The following is a 27,083-nucleotide window of genomic DNA, read 5'->3' as shown; positions in this document are numbered from 1 at the left end:
GGGTATTAAAGTGGAAATAAGATATAATTTCCATGGTCTTTTTTTATTTGTGTAATAAATTGTGCAATTCTGCCAACCAAGGAGTATAGAAAGTCATGTTTCCAGGAGCTGGATTTTAATTTCTTAAATCCTCCATGCCTGAAACTTCCCTACGAAAGCTTGCCATATACATTGGCATTGACTACATGCCCTTAGCTGTGTGGGGTTGCGATTTTTAAATGAGAAGCCCCCTCAGGGACTGTCGCTATGCCAAGTACCGTCAGCCAAATCTAATTGTAACTGCTTGGATAGTTTTCATTACCTGTTTGTTGAGAAACTTTATTTTCAGTAACAGTTGTGTAAATAAAGCCACATGGTATATATTTCTTTTTTTCTTTTTTCTTGTTTTTTCCTTTCTAGTGTACTGGTTAACCTTAACCTTGACTCTGACTAAATTGAACAAGAGAATTTATTTGTATATAGTCTTTGAGTTTTCTTAGAATTTTAGGTAAACACCCGACTATTTCTGACCAACTAGTCAGGACTCTCTTGTTGTGATAACAAATGTCTTCTCTTTTCCTTTTTTTTTTTTTTTTGTTTTCTCACTTCAATGAGAATGTTGAGAGCAGTTCTTATTTTGGTGCTATGTCAATGATTTGATTGTGTGTGTATGTGTGTTTATTTTATTCACTCTTAATAAGCTATATCAGTCTGGATATTATTCAGTTTTAATGACATTGAGAACACTGATGCTAGGTATGAAAATACTAATGCCTATCAATTTAATATTTTTATATTCTCTGTCATAGAAATCTATTTTGGTGTAATATATACATACTAATAATGGTTTATATACAAACCATTTCTCGGTTTACCTTTTCATAGTCCATCATGTAGTATTTTTTTTCTCTGTTCACTTAATTTGAAGTAGTTGTACATGAACTGGTTTTTAAAAAAAAGAAAACCAGAACCATATTGTCTATAGTGGACCAAGTTGTAAGAAGCACATATAGGAATCAAAAAAGCAGATAACTTAGCATTTACCACAAATCCTCTCCTTAGCGAGTTTATGAAAAGGAAATGTAGACCTGTATTTGTATTGTTTGCCTGATCTTGTCACTTTCTTTATGTAAATAACATCATTTTTGTGTTTTTCCACCTAAAATTATTACATGGTGGGTAATGACCATCATCAAATGCTAAGAAACACATCAAGGCACAAGAAAAGTGACTATGGGATTTTAACTGCAAATAAGTCATAGAAAACAAGAATAAAAAAGAAGGGAAATAAATTTTCAGTAACTAATATCGACATATGTACACAGTACACCAGATATACAGTGTGGAATAACACCATGTGATCCATGCTTTCTAGTGAGGTACAGTTTACCAGAGCAGATGGTCATTGAATAGCAGTGAGAGAGGAGGAGTAAGAAGGAAAGCTTCTGTGAGAATGTTATGTTTAAAGGTAGATAGGAATTAACTAGATAAATAGATGGGGAAGAAATACTTCCCCAGAGGAAGAGATCAAGGTGAAGGGCCCTGAAGCAGGATATACAGGTGTATTCAAAGAAATCAGGAAGTCAGTGACATGTAAGTCACTGATAAAAATACTTATCCTTGATTTTATTCACACATGTCAGTGGCCCAAAGATGAGCTTGCTCACCTAAGTAAGACAACTTTTGCAAAGTACCATGCTGACTTTGACCTAGGTAAGAGAAACACATTGATAAGTCATGAACCTGGCAACTTGGACTTCGTACCTTTGTTCCAGACTGAATTGCCCTTCATGGAAAACCTGGGGCAGATAATATTTTAATCTCTTAATACATATGGATATATTGATCACCTTCTGTATGGTGTAGAGGCAGCATCTGTCAGGAAATGTCCAAAGAAAGTATAAGACATGTGTCCTGTGCTTACAGATTTTATAAATTAGATGACAAGATTGCATTGACTTACAGCAACCAGCCAGGGGGTAGCACATAAATAAGTGCCAGCTTGCTATGGCCTGACAAATTTTCTACAAATTTGGTGACGCTGGTAATGAAAGTAGGTTGGAAAAGATGGAGAAAGCTTTCTTGAAGAGGTTACAAACAGTCTTAGGATTGTATTATGTTGAAAAAGCAAACAGAAGGGCAGTGGCACAGATGAAGAGATGGAAAGGAGCAGGGTGCCTATAGCAGAGGGGTGCTGGGTTGGTATCAAGACCAGTGGAGCCCCACTGAGTCCATGCTGTGACAGACTTGTAAAGTGGTCCAAAGAGTTGAAATTTGACGCATTAGATAGTAAGAACTAACTGGAGGCTGTAGAGAGGCCCATGTATTTTCACCGATAGAAGTTGTAGAATCTCCTTTACTTACGGTCTGTTAAAGATATTTTAGGCTACAATCATGGCATTTGAGACCTCCCTGCATCTGTATGCCCCAGTGCTATTAAAAAAAGAACAATTTACATAGAGAAATATTTATTAATGCACCTCCTTTTTCCTAAGGCTCTACAGATTAAAACAGGCAAAACTTGTAATTAACAAATCGTTGAACAGAAATTTAATTCTGTTTATAAACAAGGATATTATAAGGTTTAAGAGGTAGTAAATGAAGGGAGAGCCATAAAAAGTTCATATTTAGACAATGGGATCAGAGGAATGTTGCACTTTCTTTCAATTAAGGAAACTGTAACACGGGCTTTTGGAACTTTTTAAATGAATGAAGAGTGAGGATAGAGTAATTACAGCTTCATGGGGTTGTTCATCTCGAAGATTTTACAACATGAAGACAAGCTGAGTTTGATCCCTTAGTCTATAGAAGGCTCTACAAGGATACCTGACATGAATCCTAACCAAGTTTACCAACATGAGCTATATATTTTAATAATTTGGGGGCACGAATGGTTTTTATAGCAGTCTAACTGCAGTGAGTGGGGGAGGAAGGAGAGAGTGAGGTGGAAGAAAGCAATTATAGCATTTTCAAAACCTCGTTCTAAATATTTCCTAATGAAAAGATGATTTTTGATTTTACATGTGGTTTCCATCTGCCAGTGAACATAGGAAGTTAGTTAATTGGTGACTTTTCCTTGTGTGTGGTGATCCCATACATAGACTGCGGCTATAGCATATATAGTCTTATGTTGCTCTTCAATGGCAAGAGTATGTTTAGGACATTGATCTAGTTCCTGGAACTGACGAAGGCTGAACATATTTTAGAAGTGGGGCTCTTCTTCCCAGATGTCAAAAATCGAGTATTTGGGTTTAGCTTATGAGACAAATTTAAATATGTTATGAACCTAGTACTATTGCTAGTTTATTTGTATGACTTAAACAGATAATTTAATCTCTCATTGTTTCTCCTTTGTTATATATAATTATAAATAAAACTTATAGGCTTTATTAATTAAAAATATCTGGGATGATTGGATTTTTTTTTCTGGATAGGGTTAGGGAAGATGGATAAAGAGTTATGCGATTTTAGGTAAGAAGGAAAATAGACTTATAAAATCACTCTGAAGAAGAGTAGCTTCCAGGGTCTGCTCTGTATTAGGTTTTCTATATGTTCTGCCATGTTTTCTATAAATAAAAGTCCAGCACTGTTATAGAAAATTGTTCTTAATGATAATAACTCTAAAATGCATTTTAAATTTCTCAATCACTAAAATAACAGTTAGGTTTTATAGACTCTGCAAAACTAAGAGTATATACAAACTTTTTTTTAAAATTGTTTTTAAGAAAAAGGCCTAAAACAGTTTCTTATAAAGCTTTTAGGCCTAAATTAAAGTTGTAAATGTCCCATCGGATATCTGGTCAATAGAGTGATTGATTGCCTACTGGGAAATAAATTGGATTTAGATTCCTACTCTGTAATTTTCTAAGGACAGGAGTAATTAAGAGGAGCTTTTAAGCCTGACAGACTTGAGTTCAAATCCTGACTCAGATCCTCAAATGACTGGCTTAATCTCTCCATACACTTTACATTATTTGAGAAAAAAAAGGTTTAATCACAGGAATGTTCTAATGATTAAATGAAATAATGCGTATAAATATATTAACTAAGTGAGACACCACAAAATAAACATCAAAGCCATTAGTTCTGCCTGTCCCTTTGGGCAAAAGCACTTAACCTCTTTGAGCATAAGTGCTTTCATTTTAAATTAAGGATAATACAGCTTCACAAGGTTGCTATAATCAAACCACTATATAGATTATATTTAAAAAGTATTTTGGAAATTGTCAGGAAGGAGAAATCAGAGATGATACCCATGTTTCTGGCTAGACTGCTGGTTCATGAAGGAGTCCTTCACTGAAATCCTGACCCCAGGCAGGGAGCAGGTTTTAAGGAACAGGTGATGAATTTCATCCTGGGCATACTGAATTTGAGAGTGAAGCGACTATAGAGCAGAAGAGCCCAATCGAATGTCATACATAAGGCACAAACTGTCACTGGTCTTATTTAACATAAAGTGGTAATAATGTCTGCCTTAATCATGTGTATACCTGTTATGGGAAAAAATGTCATTTTGCCAGTTATACCTAAGTCGCTTTTTCATGTATCCATGGTACCTGAACTGCATATCTTTATTCTGACCCTTTTTTCCTGAGTCAGAACAGATACATATCTCCCTTGGTGAATAGACTTTGGTCTGGGTACAGCTGTTACAGCTGTTTTCTGATTGGTTGATACGGTTTGTGGCCTGACAGGTCCAAACAGCTTTGATTAAGTCACCTTAAACCAAAGGGAATATTATATGAATTTTGCATTTTCATGTCATTTATTCCCTCTAAATAAATGGGCTAATGTTTAATACCATGAATTTATACTTTTCCCAAACACAATTTTTCATTTGGAAAAGTTGGAATTACATGTATATTTAAATTACATGTACTTTTTAAAACTATAGTTATAGGAATGAAGTAGGAACATATTTCCCTCCAGCTTGATCACCTTCATCTAATTTATATTCGGCCATGGGCTGGTGTAATTGGTCTCACTCGAGGCTCTCTGCTGACCAAAGGCTTTTGCTCATGCAGATCTAGCCAGTCATGTGGTTTGCATTGCTGAAAATTCAGCTAAATTCAGGTGGAGATATCCAGTAGTCATGAATGAAGATTTAAAGTCCAGGGGACTGTGAGGTTAAGGCTCTATTTACGGTCTTTGAGCTAGACTTGGAGCTATGTAATTATAAAGTTTTAGCATGGTGATATTGGAAGCATCCCACAGAAACTTGGAGGCCAAATTATCTGATTCAAATCTTGGCTCTGCCACCAACTAGCATTGTGGCCATGGACAGGTTGCTTAAAGCTCTCTGAACTTAACTTTTCACATCTTTGAAATTTGAATAAAAATAGTATTTTCTTCATAGAGTTGTAAGGATTAAATATGTTAACACCTGAAAATACATGGTGTCGGAGTAACAGAAATAATATTTATTGTCATTATTATTAGGATATGGATGTAGGCATTATTAATGTTTAGGTAATTGAAGCCAAAGATTTAATAGGCTACCCCAGGCAGACAGTGAAGAGTGAGAAGGTAGCCTATGACAGAGTCCCAAGGAAGGTGCATTGAAGGCGTGGGTGAAAGAATGGAGACCTGCTGAGAAGTAACCACACAGGTAGGAAGACAATCAGGCAAGTAGGACAATGTAGAGACTAAGGCAAAGGATATTTCAATAAAATAAGAATTGGTTAACATTGCCAGATACTAAAAAAAGCAGATCAGTGCATTTTATGCCTCCAAGTGCTACCATTAGGTTGTAACTATGTAAATGTAACCCCTTGTGCCATGTTTATAACAAAGTGAGTGGTGGGCTCAAAGTTGGTCAGTGCAGAGTATTCTCAGATCCTAAAATGCTGTCAAGCAGCAGAGTATTTTATTTTTTATTTTTTATTTATTTATTTATTTGTTTGTTTATTTATTCATTCATTCATTCATTCATTCATTCATTCATTTATTTATTTATTATTGTGACATTAGTTAACAAAATCCAGTAAGTTTCAAGTGTACAGTTCAACTGTAAAGCATATATATTGCATTGTGTGTTCACCGCCCATATTTGATTTCTTTTTGTCACCACATATTTGACCCCTTTTACCCCATCAAGCAGAGCATTTTGAATCATTTGTTTCAAACTACAGAGAAGTGGGAAAGTAGTAACCTTGATAAGGGCTGTTGCCATGTAATTGTTAGAAAGAAATCAAACCGCAGTGAGTTGAAGTCTGAGAGCTGGTGAATTTGAGGACAGTATGACACCTACGAAGAGGGAGGGGAGGAAGGTAGAGGCCTAAAGGTGACAAGCAGGTATAGCAGATTTTTATTGTTTTAAGGTGGGAAACATACTGATGTTAAGGAGAAGTTAAGAAGGTGGGAATGTGGGAGAGAGAAGTGATGCCCAGTAGCATAAGGACGCCCAAAGCTGTAGAACACAGAACGTATTAGAGAAGAGGAGGGACAATGTTGGGGTGTAACAGAATGCAAGGAGGAAGGAGAGGTTCCTATGCAGATGCTTTGTAACCTTGGTGGCAAGAAGGTGAGGAAGCACCTGATAGCTAGCACTTTCTCTTTGAAATAAAGACATATATATTTTAAGAAGCATTAACATAACAAGCAAATCTCTGAGTAGGAAGTATTGTACCACTTGTTACTTTGGAGTGAAATTTGGTCGAATTAGAGCCAGTTTTGGACCCATGCAGTGGGGTTACTTATTTAAGAAACTACAAGATCTCATGGTGTAGCATTCTAATGGGACTCTGTCAGTGCCACGGCCAGCAGCAGTGGCACAGAAGCTTCAGTGTGTTGCTATTGACGATTGTCCCCAAAGAGGCAAAGCTCTGCTTCATGCAGGAGGCCAGATTATTTAAAGTCATAAAAGTAATGCCAGAAATGATGCTGTAGAATTGTCAATTATATCTTTTTTATTGAATTTAAAATGCTGGGGTGGGGGGAAGTGTATTCAGAATGTATTTATTTCTTCATCCATTTATTTGTAATACCAAAGAACTCCTTCTTTGAACATTTTCCAATAGAAAAATCCAATTTTTCTAATTTCCAATTTTTCCTAATTGACTTTTTTTTTTTTATGAGTACCTTTTGGCAATAAAAATAGAAGAGAAAGTTTACTGCAGGGTTTATTTCTATAATAAGTTATAAAATATGTATGATAGAGGTGAGCCAGAACTTTCTATTCTGAATCAAGTCAACTTGAAAATTAGCTAAAACTACATTTTAAATAATAATTCTACCCTGTGTTTATATTCACAGTTCTGTCTTCTGAGGAGCTAAGATTCCATGAATAATTAAATAGTCCATATGTAACAAAAGAAACTAGCTGTCTTCTTAGCTTTGTTTAGTGATTCAGAAGTTGTACTCAAACTTCAAAAACTTTTAATGTAACTTGACCATTTTTGGCAAACATCAACCTATTGGGATTTGTAGCAGATGGTTCTTTTTTAGTATTTTTGCATTCCCCTTTCTGTGGAGCCTTGTGATAGGACATTTTATCGTGTCTATCTTGCATAAAAGTTGGTTTATTTTTGTTTCTTGTAAAAAATATTAATATTTGCTAGTTTAAAAAGTCTTTTTGAGGATTTATTTAAATTGGACAAAAATATAATACGTATAGGAATATACAGAAATTTGTAGTTTTCTAATGCCTTATACTGTATCAGGGTGAAGGGCTAAAATGCTCTGACAAAGAGATCCCAAAATGAAATGGCTTAAACAAGCTAGAAGGTGACTTCTCTCTTGAGTAACAGTACAGATAGATCTTCTAGGTCAGTTAGCAGCTCTGTTTCATACAGGTGATGCCCCTGCCATTTCTAATGCATAACTTTTTTAAAGTCACTAGTTGCCACTACTCTAAATAGAAAAGAACAGAAGCCTTGGGGAAAAGATTTTCTCTTAAGCAAGTCAAGTAGAAGTTGCTCACATCATTTTTGTGTACACTGCATTAGCAACGAGGGATTAATCACATGGCTATACATGTAGCAAAGGGAGCTAGGAAATGCAATCCCCAGCCAGCAGCCATCTCTCGGCCATACTTTACTATTGTACAGGAGTAAGGAGAAGGTCTTTAGGAGACAGCTAACAATATCTGACACAGATACAATTGATTTCCCCATGCTACAAAAAACAAAACAAACAAACAAAAAAACCACTTGAAGTATTTCTTCTCTTTCTCAGAAACTTCCTATGACTTGCTTTGAAGTCCTTGTTATTAAAAGAATTAAAGAGTATCCTCAGGGCATTAGATTTGGAAAAAAAACCACTCGTATGCTTTTTCTGTTAACTTCATGTATTGTATTAAGCAAAATACATCACTTCTTTGGAGCTTTATTTTATTATTTGTAAAGTGTGAGTGTTGGATTGGATCAGAGTTTCTTAAATTGGGTTTGTTGGCTTCATTTCAGGTAATCCCTAAAATTATAAGGAAAGCTCCCTAAAATTATAAGGAAAATTCAATGTCCGTTGATGCAAGTACTTTTCTACAAGTTCACAGCTTTCATCAGATTAATAGGGTTATGGGACCCCAAAAAAGTTAAAAGAAAAACAATACAATACTGTTCTGATCATTTGACAAGAAGCCTGGATTTCATGCCATAAAGTTTCCATCTTTTCATGGCAGTGAAAATATTCCACATAATATAGTATGGAATTTTCTTAGATTAGGCCTATCATTTTATAATTCACTCTTAAGTCATACTGTGTCTTTTAATACCGCTCTTAGCTTCTAAGATTTCCATCAATAAAATCCCAGTGCATGGTTTCTGAGGGAGAAGATGGAGTGGGGAAAATCAAGTGAATTTGCAGAGGTCACCAGAGGGAACATTCTATGTGTGTTCAAAACTTCTATCCCCTGGCTCTTCAGACTAGGAGCGTATTTAGATTTCCTTCTCTTCATTCATGCAGGCCACACAAAAGAATGTTAAACCCTTGGCACAGCCCTTTGAGAAAGCTGCCAGTGTTTGTCCCCAACACAGAAATTGGCTGCTAAGTACAAGTAAGGGCAAAACTGGCCAAAAGCTTGTCTAACTCAGACAGAAAAGTGACAGTTACTGAGATAAAGCAAGTGAAATAAAATGAGAATGAATGTTGACCCTAGAGCTATTTTTAAATCTGAACCTTGGCCAGTGCTTTAATAAACTAACCCAAACAAACTTTTTAAATTCCAGATAGCAAAATTATATAGTGATTACTTTTTGCTTCTCCATAACTCAGTAAGAATATACAGGGTTTAGCTTCATTTGTGTTTGCTTAGTTAATTTATAAACAATGGTTTAGTCTTTAAGAAATTTATACAGTATCTATATTGACCTAATCATACTTATTTATGGTGCTTCCCTGCCTTGACTTCCCTTATATCCATGAGAGCACAGTTCTCAAACTGAGATTAAAGATACCATTTTTATTTGTTTTATTAAATTGTAATTTCCTTCACGCTATAATTGTGTTTCTCCTGTACATGCCTAGTATGCTGCTTGTCATGTGTCACACACCATTAAATTCAACAATATCTAAACTGGTCTATAGCCTGTTCAATGAGATGAGTCCACTGATAACTTGCCTGGATATTGCAGGAATATGATTTGCGGGAATTTTTGCACCATTAAAATGAGAGGACTATTGATGCATTTAGAATATGTATGATAGTGATAGCTGGCTCATGGTTTGGTAAAAATTAATTAAAAAATGCACAAAAAGCAGCAATACATTAGAATTAAAGAGCAATAACATTATTTTTCAAATTTGAAAAATAAGAATCACTAGTAAAATAATATGTAAAATTCTTAATCAAAGAGAACCATTTAAAAAAAGACTTTCGTGATTTGTTACTAAGTCTTAAAAATAAGAAAATCTCTAATGTGTTCTCTAGTTTGAATCTGAGTAATAAGTCTAAGAAAAAATTAATTTATCAGTGATTTATATATTTAATACTCAGGCACACATTTTTATTCTTAGACTTGTATGACAGAAGTTCGATCTTGTTACTACAAGTATTCATACATGATAAACTCTTTATAAGCATTCTTTCACGTTCAACATATAATTCATGTGGGGAACCAAGCCCATATAACTTAACCAGGGCTCAATAAATGTATTTATATTAAATTCCTGGAAACAGAAACCTTGAATTCTGTTTTTGTTTCGTTTTGGCTCACCCAGTTACAAGTACTGAGAGGCAGGCCGTTACCCACTATGAACTTACTTACCACCGCTTATTGTTGGATTACTCGAGCATATTTAATCACCTGAGAGCCATATACCATTATATTTCAAACAATTTACCCAACGAAAAGCTATATGCCAGTATATAATTAATATTTTGAGTTGAGTAGTTAAATATCTAAGTTCTGCTACATAAAACAGAAATCAAATTGGCATTATTTTAATAAAAGTTAAAATACAATACTGGACAAAATTGTGTATGCTTGATATTTAATTCCAGCAGTTGATAACTCATCTCTGCCTGGTGAGTATAGCATGTTAACCTAAAAAAAAAAAGTCAAAGTGAAAGGCAACAGGCATTTATGTGCGATCAAGAATAGCTATTCAGGCAGCACTGATTCAGGCAAAAATCTAAAGAGTATTTCAATTATGGGTGAAAGTAAGAGGTTTTTATGAGAAAGGGAAGGAGAATAATTATATGAATAGAAAAAAGGAATTTCTATTTGTGTTAATAAGGAAAGAATCTCTATTGCTGCTAATAAGCTGAGTTATTCTTTAGCTATACATGGTGGTACTAATTTTAAACAATGTCTAATTTTCAGTCTTTGTAGTCAGAATGTCTGCTTGCCTGTTAGCTTTACAAAAGTTATATGTAAGACAATGTTGATTCAGCCCAATCTAAAGGTTATTTGCCCATTTCAAACATTCCAGAGGTTCAAGGAGTAAGACGTGCAAGGCCTTTCCTCTGGGATGGCGGTTCTGACACCATTTGGAAATGGCTCTGTTTATATTATTTTTCTCAATCACAACGGGGGAAGTTGGAAAGTTCAAAATTAGATTATAATAAATATAATGCTACTTGAAAATATTAGTACATAGTGAATACAATTTATTTTTCTAAAGAAAAATTAGTCTTTCAGAGGTTTGGTTTCCTCTGCTATAAAATGGCCGTCATTATTGTAATGACATGAGACTATTTTAGTGTGAAGTATCTTATATAATACCTGCCTGCTACCTATGATGTAATGAACAAATTAGGTTCCTTTGTGTGAGAAAATTTTAAGAAATAGAACTTGGTAATATTTTTATCTATCCCTTCTGTTTATATGCAGTTTGCTTTGCTTCATACAATAAATCTAAAAGTTGGCTAAATCAAGTTTTTTTTTCTTTTTTCAAACCCAAGTTTTTGAATTAAAAAAACAATGCTAGTAGATTACTTATACCAGGAGTCAGCAAACTTTTTCTGTAAAGAGTCAGATGGTAAATATTTTAGATTTCACAGGCCACATAATAGTCTCTATCTGAGATTTTGTTTTTCATTATTTACAAACCTTTAAAATTAAAAATATAGGTTATGGATCGAATAAAACTAGGCCACAGATCAAGATTTGACTTACTGTAATTTGCTGATCCTTTATATTAATAGTATAAATTTAAATACCTCACTAGTAATTTATGTATTAAGAAATTATAAGAAATTGACAATGAATCGTTCTGATAGGCTAATAAATCTTTAATTTTTATTCTATTGGATAAATATATATTCGCACTGTCAGTTTTACTTAAAGCCAAGCATATGTAAAAGTCAGGCAAGCAACCAGTAAAGTGCTCTTTTACCCTAAAAGCTGTAATTCTAAATATATAAAATAAAAAATGTCAATAATTTTGATAATTAAGGCAATTACAATTAAACACTATAATATATACAAAGTAGAGCTTGCACTGAATTAACATACAGCATTGTTTTTGTTTCTTTCTGTAAAATACATTGAACTTCCTAGGAAACATATATTAGTTAGAAACTAAAAACTCCTGTAAGATAGAAAATAAACCCAATCCATATTTCTGCATATATTTTAAAGAAAACTACATATAGTATATACATACACATACATACATAAACACACATTCCTCATTACTCTTATACATACATATATATGAATTAAATTATACATACATATATATACATATATATATATATACACACATACATATATAAAACAAGGTTTGTATTGATTTAGTAGTATCGATGTTGTACAAATAAAAAAATCAAACTCTTGGAGGTGAAGATAGTGGTTATTTTTTCTGTGCACTCACTACAGAATATGAGTTTAAGTACATATAATTTGAAATATGAATTTTTACTTCTTTTTTCAAAATCGACATGAAATTTGTGGGCAGTTAAGCAAAGGAACAGGAAACTGCATATTCCCAAGTCAGGTTTTAGAAAGTTGATGGTTTCAGGCATTGGTTTCTGGTTTTCCGAAGTTCTCTTGTCATATTCATTATGAACCAAAATATCCCCTGCCTTGGAAAAGGCAACAAAGTAACAAATAGTATGATTTGCTATCTTTGGCTCATTCAGGCATTTAGAGACACAATACCCACCTCACTTACACTGTCTCAGGTGGCATTGTCACTTACTGTTGTACCATTTCGTGAATCCTGCTGGGCATCTTTAACAGAATTCTAAGAAAGCAGCTATCTGCTTTTTTATTAGTGATGAGAAAATAGCACCTTTGGTATTTCCTTACAGCATATGGTGCTTGCTGAGGAAACACTGCTGACTGACAGCCTGAACTTTCAACTCATGGTTTTTTTCCTCTGGGTGGTGTTGTTCCTTTAATTATTAATTTTAATTCTAAAAATAACAAAATAGAATGCACTTCTTTTTCTATACCAAAATTTAAATGGGGGATTAAAAGTTATTTAGAAAGCTTTGGTTCATACTTTCAGGAATCACTTCAACATCCTCCACTGAACAGTCATCTATTCATCTTAACAATAGTCTGCTTAATAAGACAGGGAGGTTTTTGTTTTAACAATTAAAATAAATTTTTTAAATTCTGAAGTAAAAAGGAAGATGCTGGTTATCCTTAAGTTGAGGGGAAATAAAACTGTTCGATAAATCCTAGTTCCCTAAATATGCCACTGAAATTGTATAACAGGATTTTTGTTAAATCTACTGTCATAAAAAGTCAGTTTTCTCATTTAGTTGAAATCTTTATTCAAGTGTAATCGTAAAAGTTTTTAAGTTATTATGGCCCCAAACACTCTGACTATTATCAGATTGAGAACACCAGTTGTATGTTATACCAATGAGTAAAGTGAGCTTCTATTAATACTTGATATTTCCATTTAGGAGGCTAAATGATTATATAGATATAGTTAGAACTCAACTGCAATTTTTATGGATCAATTTTCTGGTAACCTAAGGAACTATTTCAGTTATAGGGATGCTACAGATTACGTTTTTAAAATAAAAATATTATTATGCTTGAATGCTACATTTTAAAGAAATGTAAAATACTAGATAAGAGCCTTGATTTCCTCAATAGTCAACATGCTACCTGTACATATAGTATGTGGTGTTTATTATCACAGTTTCCAAGACTCAATCAGAAATCACTGGCTATGGCATGAGGCGGACATATGCATGTTTCCCGTGCATTCTCTGTTGAGTGCTATTCTAGATATTGCATTCAGTAATACTGTCATAGGCTGGGGGTCTCTTTCCAGGCTGTGGCAGAATAGAATGCAAATGTTTCAGCTTCTCCACTATTTAAATCCTTTACATTATCTGTGACCTCGACAGGGATGAGCCAAACCAGGCTGCTCATAGCTTCCCCGAAAAAAAATATTTAAAAAACAGAAGTTACTGGGATTCATACCCCATGAATCCAAATCAACTCCATTCCTTCCAAATCACCAGTGACCTGATTTTTGGTGACAGTGAAACAAACCATGTGTAGACCTAATTATTTTTAATTCTATATTTGTTCTTCTCAAATATGGTTTCATTGCAAATATATGAAATTATGATTTGAGTCTGCCATTGATTTTCCTTTGCCTACAATAATGATATTACAACTTCAGTGACTTATAAAATGCTGCTTATAGTAATAGAGAGGCTGCTTAGAGGTTAAAGAGTTTTTTTCCTTTCTGACGATTAACTCTAAAAGAAATAAAATGGAAGAGATTTTCAATCTTGGAAATAGTTAACTTTAAAATTAAATTTGAGGCTTTATTGATCCTTACAATAAATGGATATACAATATTCATTTTTCTAGATTCAAATTGTTTCAAGCCTAAAGGGTACATTAAGATGTTTTAAAAACTTAGCATTTTATTTTTGTTTACCATTTGAAATTGTTTTTCCTCTGTACATGAAGCGAAACATTTTGCATGTAGTTTATTGCTTATTCATTTGTTTCTCTGTAGCCTATCACCTAATTTTTATCGTATTTGGCAGGCTTGTTTATTTAAGAATACCTTGAAGAGCACTTTGAAATATTAAATGGCCCAAATCTCCAAAACACAAAGAACTTGTTCCTGCTCCACAGGTCTGCATCAGTACCTCTCCTGAGATGACAGTGTTACACTTAGAAAGGTTTAGAATAAGAGCTGACAGTTATTTCCAGATCAAGTTCTTGTTCACTTGCCAACTAGCTACATTCTCTTGGGCACAATCTACTTTATCTGGTTCACATATCTATTGTTATCTAATTTAATTTTTTAGATTCAAACATACTCTAAGAAGGGCCACTCCTGTCATGCTCATGCAAAATTTTTGTGCAGTTTTTGTATTAACACCATAAAATATTATACAAAACAGTTCTATATGCTTTGCATAAAAACATAGATTTATGTGTTATATATATCTTGCAGTTTTTCTGAATAATATTTATAACTCTGTAACTTTCACTGCCTTTGCTTCACTTTCCTTGATGGAAAGTATGATCAAATTAATCTGTTGGCAGTCTAATGATTGCTCTAAATGTCAGTCATTGCTAATACGTCATTAGGAAGGATAGATTTTAATGTTCACACCTAATTTCTTTAGGGTGCAGGGATGATTGAAATGAATATTATCTATCTGTAGAATAATAATTAATGTATATTTACCCATAGTACCTTAGTTTATAATCACACTCTAAATATTTTTATATTTATGTTTAATACATTTATATTAAATATTTCACTGTTGATAAAGAGAAAAGAATTACATTCAATGAAAGTGGGAATTGCTATTTCAGAACAGATAACATATCCTTCCTATGATTTTGTGGAGGTCATATTTTTAAGAGAAAAAAACATGTCTAGCAATGCTGGAAATATCGTGTGTGTATGTGAGTAAAATAAATTGTAAGGGGCTATATAAGGAATACATTGGGGGAGATGAGATGTGTATATAAATAATTGCTCTGTGAGGCAGTGTAAATGGTATGTAGAATAGATAATATTAAGGACTAGAAGAGAAACATTATTTTTGCTTGAAGTGTTGAGAAATGCTTCATGGAATAGATATCAACATCTTAAATTTACTAAGATTAAAAAATCTGAAAGACCACAAGTTATATAAATGAAGGCAGGAACTAAATTGCCACTGTATTAATAAAGGGTATTACAAGCCAGGCACATAGTTGGCATTTAGTAAATAAAATATGACTGAATGTTGGAATTTAAATAGGGCAAAATTTATATAACGAGAGAACTAGACTTCGTTCAACAAGTAAGGACAAAAATGGTAGAAGATTTGAGATACTTGTTAATATGCCTTTGTTTATTCCTTGAACTATTATTTTTTGTATCTGCACTATGTTCTGGGACCTGTGAAAAGCACTGAAATAAGGCAGACATAGGCCAACCATCAAAGAGCTTAAAGTATAACTTCCTTTAGTTAGGACAGATTCATATTTTCCTGAAAAGGAAAATTTTGTAACTCGATTAAGTCTTGAGCACAGATAAGTAAGCAGCTACTGCTTAAATGGCATCAGCCACATGAAGACCGTGATTGGCAGAGACAAGCACAGAAGCATGTGGGCATGTGTGTTTAGGAAGTACAAGTGGGCGGTGGTGTAGCCACACATTTATATCAGGCTACTGACAGAAGGTTTCATTTAAAAGGCGAAACCTTGGGAGTTTATGAAGGAAATAGATAAGAGGCATGAGGTGAATATCAGGCAAATGCTTTTTCAGAAGCCAGGGAGTTGCCTCTTCATGAGAGAGGGTAGGAATGTTGCTTGTGAGATCATCCTAGTTTTACGATTTCAGACTTGACAATTGCAAAGTTCATTGTGTATATTGGAATTTCTGAAATCTCAAGTTATGCTCAAGATCTTAAATTGTTTAAGACTTCGTCCTCAGTTTTTTATAAACAAACGGTTTATAGTTTTACTCGTTATTTGAAGTTCCCCTCAGAAGTGAATACTACAAGGTCAAATTCATTTGAAAAATGATATGACTGTATTCCACTCATAGAGACTCATGAGTTATGTGAATAAAGTAAACATTCTTTAAATAAAAATGCCTTTGCCGATAAACACAGATACTGACCAACAGCATATTAAGTGTAAGCTTGTGGCCAACTCTAGTAAGCAGAGTACCTGTTCTCCAAGAATGTCCAGGTCCTAACTCCTAGAACTAGTGAACATATTACTTCATATAGCAAAGGAGAATTACATTTGCAGATACTGATAAGGTTGTCAGTCAGCTGACCTTAAAATAGGGAGATTATCTTGAATAATTTGGGTGAATAACAATCTCCCAATGGAATCGTAAGTGTCCTTAAAGTGGAAGAGTGGGAGCAGGAGAGGCAGAGTGATACGAAGTGAGAACGACTTGCCCAGCTATTGATGGCTGTGAGGACAGTAGTGGGCCATGAGCCAACGACTGTGGGTAAGGAGCTATGAAAGGTAAGGAAGTGAATTCTCCCCCAGAGCCTTTACTCTGCTGAGACCTGTGTCATTCTTCTCACCTACAGAACTCTAAGATGACACATTTATATTGTTTTAAGCCACTAAATTTGTAGTAATCAATTATGGCAGTAAACAGAAAACTTGTCCACCAATATTCAGTGATGAGGATCATTTGTAGGTTATTGTCAGAAGAGGTTTGAAACAAAGTACTGTATATTAATGACACAAGGAGTTGTATACTGGAATGTTAAAATTTCTAGAATTTAATCTAATAATTTTATTATGCATTTACTTATTTTTATTTATTAGGGTAACATTGATTAATAAAATTATATAGGTTTCAAGGATACAATTCAATAATATATATTTTGCATTGTGTGTTCATCATCCAAAATTAAATTTCCTTTTGTCACCATATATTTGACTCCTTTTCCCCTCACCTACCTCCCCCCACCCCCGTTCCCTCTGGTAACCACTAAACTGTTGTCCATGTCCATGAATCTCTGTTTGTTTGTCTTGTTCGTTTGTTGCTTTCAGTTTCATACCCCACATCACTTCTCGGCCTTTTGGCTAAGATCAAGTGTAGTAAGTTTATAATTTTAAATCACAGTTTTGTTGTTTAGAGTAGTTGTGAATATAACTAAATGAAAGCCTTGGGGTATTATCAGTTTTTAAAAAGATCCTTGTAGATTAAACAACAACAATTTTAACCAAACAAACCAAAATGAGGTAAGTTTGGCAATGTAATTTAGGGATTCCAAAAATGGGATATACTTATTTTTAAATATAATAATAGGATTATGAATATATTGGCACACGAATTATTTGAATATCAACAGTATACTAAAGTACTTCAAATCTGGGGAATCATGTTCTATATATCATGATCTTGGTGAAGAGATTTCCCTAATCTTTGTATATCTTGAAGTTCCTAAAATTCATAATGAAATGTGTGTATCTGTGTGTGCATGTCTGCTTGTGTGGGTTTGTGTTTTAACAAAATACAAATAATTTTCTGTGTGTTGTAAATAACATCACAATGAGGTTTTGTGACTGAATTAAAGGAGTTCCTTTGCCTGCATGCAAGACAGCCAAATGAGACGAAATAGGAGTTTGTGGCAAAGAAAGTAAGTAGAGGTTTATTTAGGGAATTGGTGCCAAGTCCGGAGACACAGGTGAGCTAGCGCTAAAGACCTGGTCCCCTGATGCCTCTAGGGAATAGATTATATAGGGCAAAATCAAAAGACACCTGGGTTAGGGGTTGGGGGTTGTGTTGGGAGTGGAGATGATTGGTTGGAGGTGAGGTAAGAGTAATGCATCATTTCTTCAGGTCTTGAGGACAGTTCAGTTTCACGGGAAAGTAGCCAGGGAGTCATTCCACCTTAGGGCTCAGGAAGTGAAACGACTTAGGTCAAGGTGTTATCTTTAGCCTGTCGGAGGTCCAGACCTTGTGACCATTAGTCAGGTCCAGCCTACTGTCTTCTGCTGCCTTAGGGATTGCCAATTATCCAGGATAAAGGCCTAGTCTCTGAGGGGTGGTGGGGAAGAAGAAAGCGGGGGAGGGAGGAAGGGGAGTAAGAGAGAGAGAGAGAGAGAGAGAGAGAGAGAGAGAGAGAGAAGAGAGGGAGGGAGAGTGAGAGAGGGAGAGAGAGGGAGAGAGAGAGATGGAGATGATTTTTAGAGTTAGGATTTAAGACTGAATTTATTCAGAGTCATAAGAACCCTTGGTTTCAGGTTTTGGGGGAATTTTTGGTATTGAGGCCAGGTCTCTCACATAAGATATTAAATAAATTACTGAACATTTTTACAATTTAAAATGAGATATGTACAAAATACATTTTGTCTCTTAAATATATGCAGTTAATAATTTCCCAAGAATTTTAAAGAGCCTCTCGTGTAGGTTGTCATTGAAGAGCTGGCTAGCAGCTGATTGTCTTTTCAGGAATGATATTTTATCTTTGAAAATATTTTGCCTTCCTTGGTCTTCCAGACACCACTCAATCTCTTCCAAGAGAACTTTGAATCTAGATAATCACAGAAAGTTACCGGAATATCAAAAATTTACTTGGCACAAGTTAATAACATTGAGTGACCTCCACATTTAGGCTTAATTTATGAAACCTGTTTCAAATTGCGTAAGTTTTTCAAAGTTAGAGTCAGTAAACTATACCGTGGCTGTTTTACGGAGTAGAATAGTATGTCATATTTGGAAGAGACATGAGTCTCTCCTACTTGTAGGTGGTATTCTTGAGATCAGAAATTTTGTCTCAGTTAATAAAGCTATAGTGCTTGATTGAGATTCAGAACATTTAAAGGTCAGTCTTACCATTTGCAGCTTGCATTACCTCTTTGAATTAAAATTTCCTCATCACTAGTCATTGGATCCTCATCTGCCCTGCCTTCTTCCCTGGTTGTTATGAGGCTCCAATGACAGAAATATTGGAAACTTAGGTGAAATCACCTAAGGCATAGATTCTCCATGTGTTGTGTTCTTTCTCCCCCAAGAAGTGAATAACTGCACGGTGAAATTTCCTTGCAAAATGATGCTACTGTATTCACATATAAAAGACTTTGGGTAGTCAGGTAGTGAAGAAACCAGTTTAACCCAGAATTTAGCACACTTCGTTGACCATGACTTTTTGTTTGTTTGTTTTATCACAAAACATATAATACATGCAATGTAACATTACTTGGAAATTTACACATGAGGAAACAAGGTCTAGGAGCTTATGGCTTGGAGATCGGGAAGGAAGTCCTGCACCTTTACAAATTCAATGAAATTTTCAGTTAGTTCCTTTATTTCCTTCTTTACATTTTGCAGGTAGAGAACCACAGAGGTTTAGAAAGGTTTTTATGGTATTTCTGAGAGACTTTAGAGCTCATCATATCTTTAGAAAGGTTTTTATGGTATTTCTGAGAGACTTTAGAGCTCATCATATCTTTAGAGCTCATCATATTTTTAATTCCTTGGGTGTCTTATAAAATCTTTTAACATTTGTAACTGAGTTTTTTTTACATTTACTTATTATTATTATTATATATCATTTTATTCTAACTTGCCTGTTTTCAGTGTTTGTGATAACTCTACTAAAATTTGTGTATGGCATCTTTAATTTTATGGATACTCATAATTTTATAGAACTATATTTGAATCCAAAATTATAATTTATGGAAAACTTAGATGAAGTTCCAAAGCTCTACCCATTTCACATAATTACATATATTACCTGTTAATTTAATTCTGTAACATTAATCTATTGAATAAATCAGATGTAAAGTTTACTCTACGAGACTATAAATTAGCTATGTGAATCAGTTCCCCCTTGATCGCAAATATTATCATAATATATTTCCCAAGGATCATCAACTCCATTTAGACAATCGAAGCCAGAGTATGTAAGGACTGATTTTGTATGCTACAGTGCTCAGTCTTCATGCTTTCTCTCTTTCTATATCCATGAGGTAGTATTCATTCCAATTTTATAGATAAGGAGTCTCAACCATTGTATTCTCCTGACTCCCCTGTTTGTTAGGGGAGCTACTTTTCTTTCAGTTACCTGAATACCTCTAAGAATCACCCCTAATTATTCCTTAGTACCCTAGAGCTAATAAGTCAATGCTCTGAAGTCTAATTCTATATTTCTGGCATTTTCTTTCTTTTTTTTTTTTTTTCATTCCTGCGGTCACCACTGTAGTTCAGGTGCTGCTGGCTTCTTACCAGGAGCTGGAGTAGTTTCCTTGGTGTTCCCCCTCATAATGTCTTTTTGGAAAGCTGTCCTACATCCCCCAGCTAAAATATCTGACCACATCTCCTAATCCCATTGTCCATACCACTGTTACTGTATTGTGCTACTATGAAGAGACAATGATGATAGGGACATTCATTCACACTTTGCACTTGTCTACAGAAACCAGAGCTAGTCATTCCCTGTGAGAGAGAAATAAACCTTGTTAGCATTACTTCAATCAGAATGAAATGTTCAGAGTTCAAGGATTCCTTTGGTGGCAGTTGAACATCCAGTGACTTTATTTGTATTTCTCTTCAGGTAGTCATGAATTTGTTTCCATGGATAAACTTATTATGTTAATTACCCCTGACTTAAAAAGATTTTATACATGTCTGTAGGATTCACTTTTCTGGCCTTCTGTTTCCAGTAACTTTAGTCTCAAAATTGTTCCATAAGTTTTTAATTCCTTGGGTGTCTTATAAAATCTTTCCCGAGTAGTGGAAATTTTCACCTCTAAATACACAGAAGCATACATTTCAAGACTTTTAAGTGTTGCACTCCTAGAGAGGAAATTTTTTGTAGATGAATTATTTTGTTGTTTGTTTGTGTTGTTTTATGTCTAAGACGGGATGATAGCGATGGTTGTAATGGTAATGAATGTGATAGAAACTTTGTATACTGCTTACCACATGCCATGCACCATTCTTAGTGCTCTGTACTCATCAACTGAGCCAATTACAAAATAAGGAATATCTTTTATTTTTTCTCACATTATTTTGCAACCACGAATTTCACAGAGTATAATACTACCAAGTCTACCCAGTTACAAATGTTTACTATAATTTTTTTCTTGATCTATTTCAGGCATTTATTAATCATCATTAAATCATCTCTGTGCTTCTTATTACAGTCCCATCTGAGCATGAAGAAAATAAGTTATAAGTGAACTAAGGTCAAGATTCATTACTCTTTGCTGTGGTGATTTTATAATAGATTGATGCGCTAAAATCTAAACGTGCTTAAAACCTAATTAGAACTTAACATAGGATAGACTTTTGAATTATACATTATTCTGAAGAGCAGATTTATTACAGATCTACACTATTAATGTAGATGTTGCATTTTGAGTAGGCTGGGAAGGTAGCCAAAGAAATTTAAAATATTAGTATGTGAATGCAAACCTAGGAAAATCTTATCATACATTTTACTTTTCTTTAAGAAATGGGGCCTATTTTGGAACAATTGTATGCCCACAACTTGCTTAAAATTCAACAGTTTTATCAGCATTTATATTTAAATTACCAAGCATCTCAATGTATAAAGACTTTCTCTTCCTATACAATCTCTTTAATATAATATAGAACTTTATTCTTAAAATTAGAAACTTTTTCACATAAAGCGTGGTCCTGTATTTAAATTAATATTGAATATTAATCGAATGTTTGAACTTGGTAGATGAGTATGTGCATATTTTGTACTCAATAAAATTTAAGCTTGCCTGACATTACTCATACAAATGCCTCACCAGGGACTTTCTTATCAAGCAATTTCAAATGCAATTAAATAAATAATCTTTCTAATACTCTGATAATTACTAGCCTGGGAAGGATAAGAATTATAGTGAATGGTAGACGATATGGGATGTCTTTTTAATATTCATATTTAATATTCATATTTAATATTCATGTTTTAATATTCATATTTACATAGCTCACTCAAATCTCTTGTGCTTACTGTTTTGGATTTGTTAGTCTTTGTAGAAAACTAAATCAAGAGTTCTATACAGCCATTAGCTCATTTAGAGTCTATTTTTTAAAACTCATTTCACAAATTCGAGAAGCAAAGTATAGAAACATCAATTCTTGGTATTTTGTATAAAATTCAAATGTCAAGTGTTGATTAAATATTTAAGAAATTGTATAATTAAAGCTTAGATTCAAAATTAGTTTTTGTAAGTTGTTATAAATTAGTTTTATTTTTCTTATAAAAGATAAAAGAAGATATAGGGGCTTTGTGGGTATTCAGTTCTCCTATTGTAGTGCAAAAGTAGCCAACTAATAGTAAATGAATAGATGACTGTGTTCCAATAGTACATTAATTGCAAAAACAGGAGGTAACCTTGATTTGTTCTGAGGGCCGTAGTTTGCTGACGCATAGTGTAGGATTCCAACTGACGTAGAAGGAGAAAGATGCAGGAAACAGGACACTAAATGGGCAAGCAATTTGGGAGGATCAAATCAGGAAAGATCTTAACCTCCGGCCCATTGACCAGTTTGGGCATTAACATGCAAAATGCTGTGCAGTGGTTCCTTTTTCTCGTGAAGTGTTTCATACCTGTCTTTAGTGCCGGAGGCACACTAGATGCTCAAAAATAGTTGTTTAAAAAAATGAATGCATAGATCTCAGCAGTTCATGACCCCCAAATGTGAAAAAAAAAAAATTCTATTTGTTAAAAATGGCAGAGATTTCTAAATAGACATGTCCTGGGTTATTGAAACATATATAGGAGATGATGATGGGAAATATTCAAAACTCATAAAAGTTTCTCTGTAAATTAGAAAGGGTGTTCTTATAAGATTGAGATAAAAAAAATAATTTAAAGCCGTGGTTTTCAAACTATGCTCTACATAAAGATTTGACAGATTCCTTACAGGGCTTCTGTGGGTGGAGAGTGAGCCAGAGAAGGAAGGTTTCACTGCTGCCCCTCTTCCCCGGTTCTTCAGCTGAGGCTCTTCAGCTTTACAGTTAATTTTTTGTGTGTCTCTGCCTAGTACTCTACATGAATAAAGGAAAGGAAAGATAATACTTAAGTTGATGAATAACAAATATGGTACTTTTTTTTTTCTTTAGTCTGTATGGTATTCTTTTGGGTATACTTTTCCAAGGGCAATAATTCTACTTAAATTTTTTTTTATGAATTTTAATGATGACAGAGTAATAGTAGTCTTAAATTTAATTATGTCTATGAGAAGTATACCTGGCCAGATTAAATCTGTTAATCATAGCACCTGTCTCTATTTTGTAGCAGGTTTTCTGCTCGGTTAAAAACAATTCAACTGTAGATAGTTATGGAATTCCAAAATAGAAAATTATGCCAAATCTATAAGTTGAGATTATTTAAGTTACATTAACTCTTAAGCCATATAGCAGATGTCAGACTGGGTAACACAAAATACATTTTGCATTCTTTCCTTCCTTTATTGATCAGTTTTTAAGAGTCAGGCACCAGGGATCTGAAAGCAAGTGTAATCTAGTTCTGAGAGAAAGAAAAAAGCATCTGATTTCTGTATCATATTTCTATTTTAAATTATTTTAATATTTGAATAAATATTATAGTAAATATTAGTAAATTATAGTAAATATTTGAGTAACTTCAGGATATAAAAAATCCTCATGATATAAATTACTTTAATTTAACTTTATTTTCTCCAGTAGCATAAAGAGAATCAGTCATAAAACATATATGACAACTACATAAGATGTTATATTTCATCAAGACTTTCTCAGAGTTCACATTTAAATCTTAGAAAAGTTCTGGTGTGGGTAGGGCAGGTCCAGGGGTGGACACATCGTGGTTTGTTGTGTCTGTTTTGCAGCTGAAAAAGGAAATGAGAATAGGTGAAGTTTAATGAGACACCCAAGGTCACAGTGTTCTTACCTCACGGACTTCGACTAGAGCGCCCATTTCCTCTCCTTATGGTCTTGCTCGTGCTCTATGTGGCCTCTTCCCAGTGAATGGCTGTATGCCTTCCCCATATGATGTGAGCCTCCCGTAGAGTACATTGGTCCTTTAAAATGTTTAGTGGATATTTTAACTAATGATTCTTATTCTCTATCATCAGTCAAAGACCAGCACAATTTTAAAGAAGAATTTGTTTTTTTTTTTAAATGATTTCATAATATGTATATGCTTTTATATAACTAGAAAAGTATTTTAGGGCCATTAAGTTACATTTTTTCCTTGTGTTTATGTTTTGGAGCTTGTATAGGGGTTGCAGTTATAATAAGCTTACACACCTCATTGATGTAAAATAAAACATGAAACACAAGTCAATACAGGTAAATGTAAACTTGCAGTATAATTTGAATACCCTCTGATGATTTCTTAAAGACTCAGGAATGATTCAAAAACATTCTTGGTTAATAGTTTGTGAAAGTACTTCAAATTTATTGTTTTATATTTCTCAAGTTATACTCAAGGATAGTTTTAACTTTTACCCCTTACCCCAAATTATAGAGCTTTTACTAGTTCTACCTTCCGATAGCCAGATCCTTTTCTAAGAAATTATAGATATTTAAACTGTAAATTATTTGTCCTATCTGAATTATTATTGTAGATGGTAAGTAAATGGCAGACTTTCTCTAGACATGATGATCTTGTTTTCACATAAATATCTTTAGCTAGAAAGGGTTGTTAGAGTAATATGTCAGATATATATGAATAGCTGACATACTTTATGTTCTATTTATTTATTTCTATAGCATGTTGGTTATATTGTTGTTTTAATACTTCATTAACTTTTTCTGTCACTTCAAAAATGAATAAAGGTTATGTTTTAAAATATTTTTCCTACAGGATATTTTCCTAAAGTTTTAATAAAGCGTTAGTAGTTTAATCAGTACTGCATGTTCATATTGTGTGCGAGGTCATAATTGTAAGCATACACTATACATCATGTGTTGCTTGTATACTGCATGCTATATGCTAATGAAAAGGCAAAGGTCATAGCTATCTTTCAATCTGGTTCAGAATTATTCATTAGGTTTATCCTCAAGTTATTTTTCTATATGAAATGATTATGGAAAATAAATAGAACCTCCAAAGCAGTGGATATTCTAATGAAAAACTCAAGTTTTCCCTTCAACACTATTATCAGTTTAAGTTAAAAATAAAAATTAAATTGGATTAAGATGATTGAAAATTAAATTTAACTATTATATACTATAATCATATGCCAATAAAGAGAGATTTTTATATAGCTGTCTCTAAAATTTAGCCCCCCTTTGAGTATGTAGTTTTGAATGCCATATATCTTTGGTATTGTTATCATTAAAAAATTAATACATGAGTCAATGTTTTTAATAAAACAATTGAAAAATATAGAAGTATATCTGCTAAAGAGCAAAAGGCCCTTTTTATCCATCCATTGTACTCCTTTCCCACAGTTAATTACATCAAAAAGGTTATAGTACAGATCACTAAAGTCAAACATTTCAGTTCTTTCTGAAGCAATATCTTAATTTTGTTTTCTGTAGTATAGTATTTCAAGAAATTATCTTAGTGAATTCGAATTTGCCCCAAATTATAGAGCTCAGAGCTCTCAGATATAGGGAATAATTTTAGACATCATAATCTAGACATAAATTCTAAAATAAGATACATACATACATATATTGATATATATAATGTGTAGATAGATCACATATGATATATACATATGTGTGTGTGTGTGTGTGTGTGTGTGTGCACTTATCGAACACATGGGACATCTGTGCTTCACAGAGAAGGTTTCATGGAAGAAAGTAGTTATCTATTGTTTATTAAGGTGAAGTAAGAGGAGGGTAATGGGAAGATGTATCATATGTATATACATGTGTGTATATATGCTTTTATAATATATTTATATTATATGTCATTAAGATTTTGACTAGTATATAATAATATAAATAAATCATATAATATAATATGATTTTATTTTATATGTAATAGTAATATAATTATAAATATATGTATATGTGTGTATATATATTTACATATATATATACACATAGAAATGAAACTGTTCATATCTTCCCACTACTCTCCTCTCACTTCACCCCAATAAACCATGGATATCTACTTTCTACCATGAAACCTTATCTCTGTAGTATTGACATTCCATATATTTGATGCAATGGAGACAACTCTAAAAGACACCATGGAAATAAAAAGTTTTGTCTCCAACACCAAACTATGAATTCCTTAAGAATAAAGTCCATGTGTTGTTTTGCAATTATTTGCATTAATTTATAACTCTGTTTTAGGTTTTACCTATTAGAAGTCAGTCTATTTGGTAATTGAGTTCTTTTTGAACTTCAAAAAGGATAGAGCACAGAATCATAGGAAAAAAGTTATTTTTGAAATTCAAATTGAACTGGATTTAATACACAGGACCATCATTTATTTGTTCTGTAAACTAAGATGAGATACTTAATTTGTCTAAAGTTTATTTTTCTCATCTGTAAAGATAAAAGAATACTCATATCATATGGATATTAAGTATATTAAATGAGTTAATTTAAAACATTTGGTAAAACATATGTAAGAAATTTTACAATCAGATCTCTTATTTTAATGTCTTGAAAGGATTCCTATGCTTTTAAAATTCAAGTTCTGATTTATAGTAAAACATTAATACCTAATGTATATACTTTTAATATATATTATTATATATTATAATATATACATTATATATAATATTACACATATTATTATATATATTTATATATTAAACATTTAATACCTAACATCATATATATA

The 27,083-nt window shown here is 33.3% G+C and overlaps 1 protein-coding gene and 1 pseudogene across 3 annotated transcripts in view; both read left to right on the top strand.

Annotated features, from left to right (window-relative positions):
* Positions 1–27,083, top strand: part of ISPD (isoprenoid synthase domain containing) — a 229,117-nt gene that overhangs the window by 181,082 nt on the left and 20,952 nt on the right. The gene's annotated exons all lie outside the window — the stretch shown is intronic.
* On the top strand, positions 17,386–17,480 carry LOC112479963 (annotated as a pseudogene).

The sequence above is a fragment of the Pteropus alecto genome, unplaced genomic scaffold (genome assembly GCF_000325575.1).
Source record: "Pteropus alecto unplaced genomic scaffold, ASM32557v1 scaffold21, whole genome shotgun sequence".
Classification (NCBI taxonomy): domain Eukaryota; kingdom Metazoa; phylum Chordata; class Mammalia; order Chiroptera; family Pteropodidae; genus Pteropus; species Pteropus alecto.
Note: the sequence above shows the minus strand (reverse complement) of the source record. Positions and strands in the feature narration are given on the sequence as shown.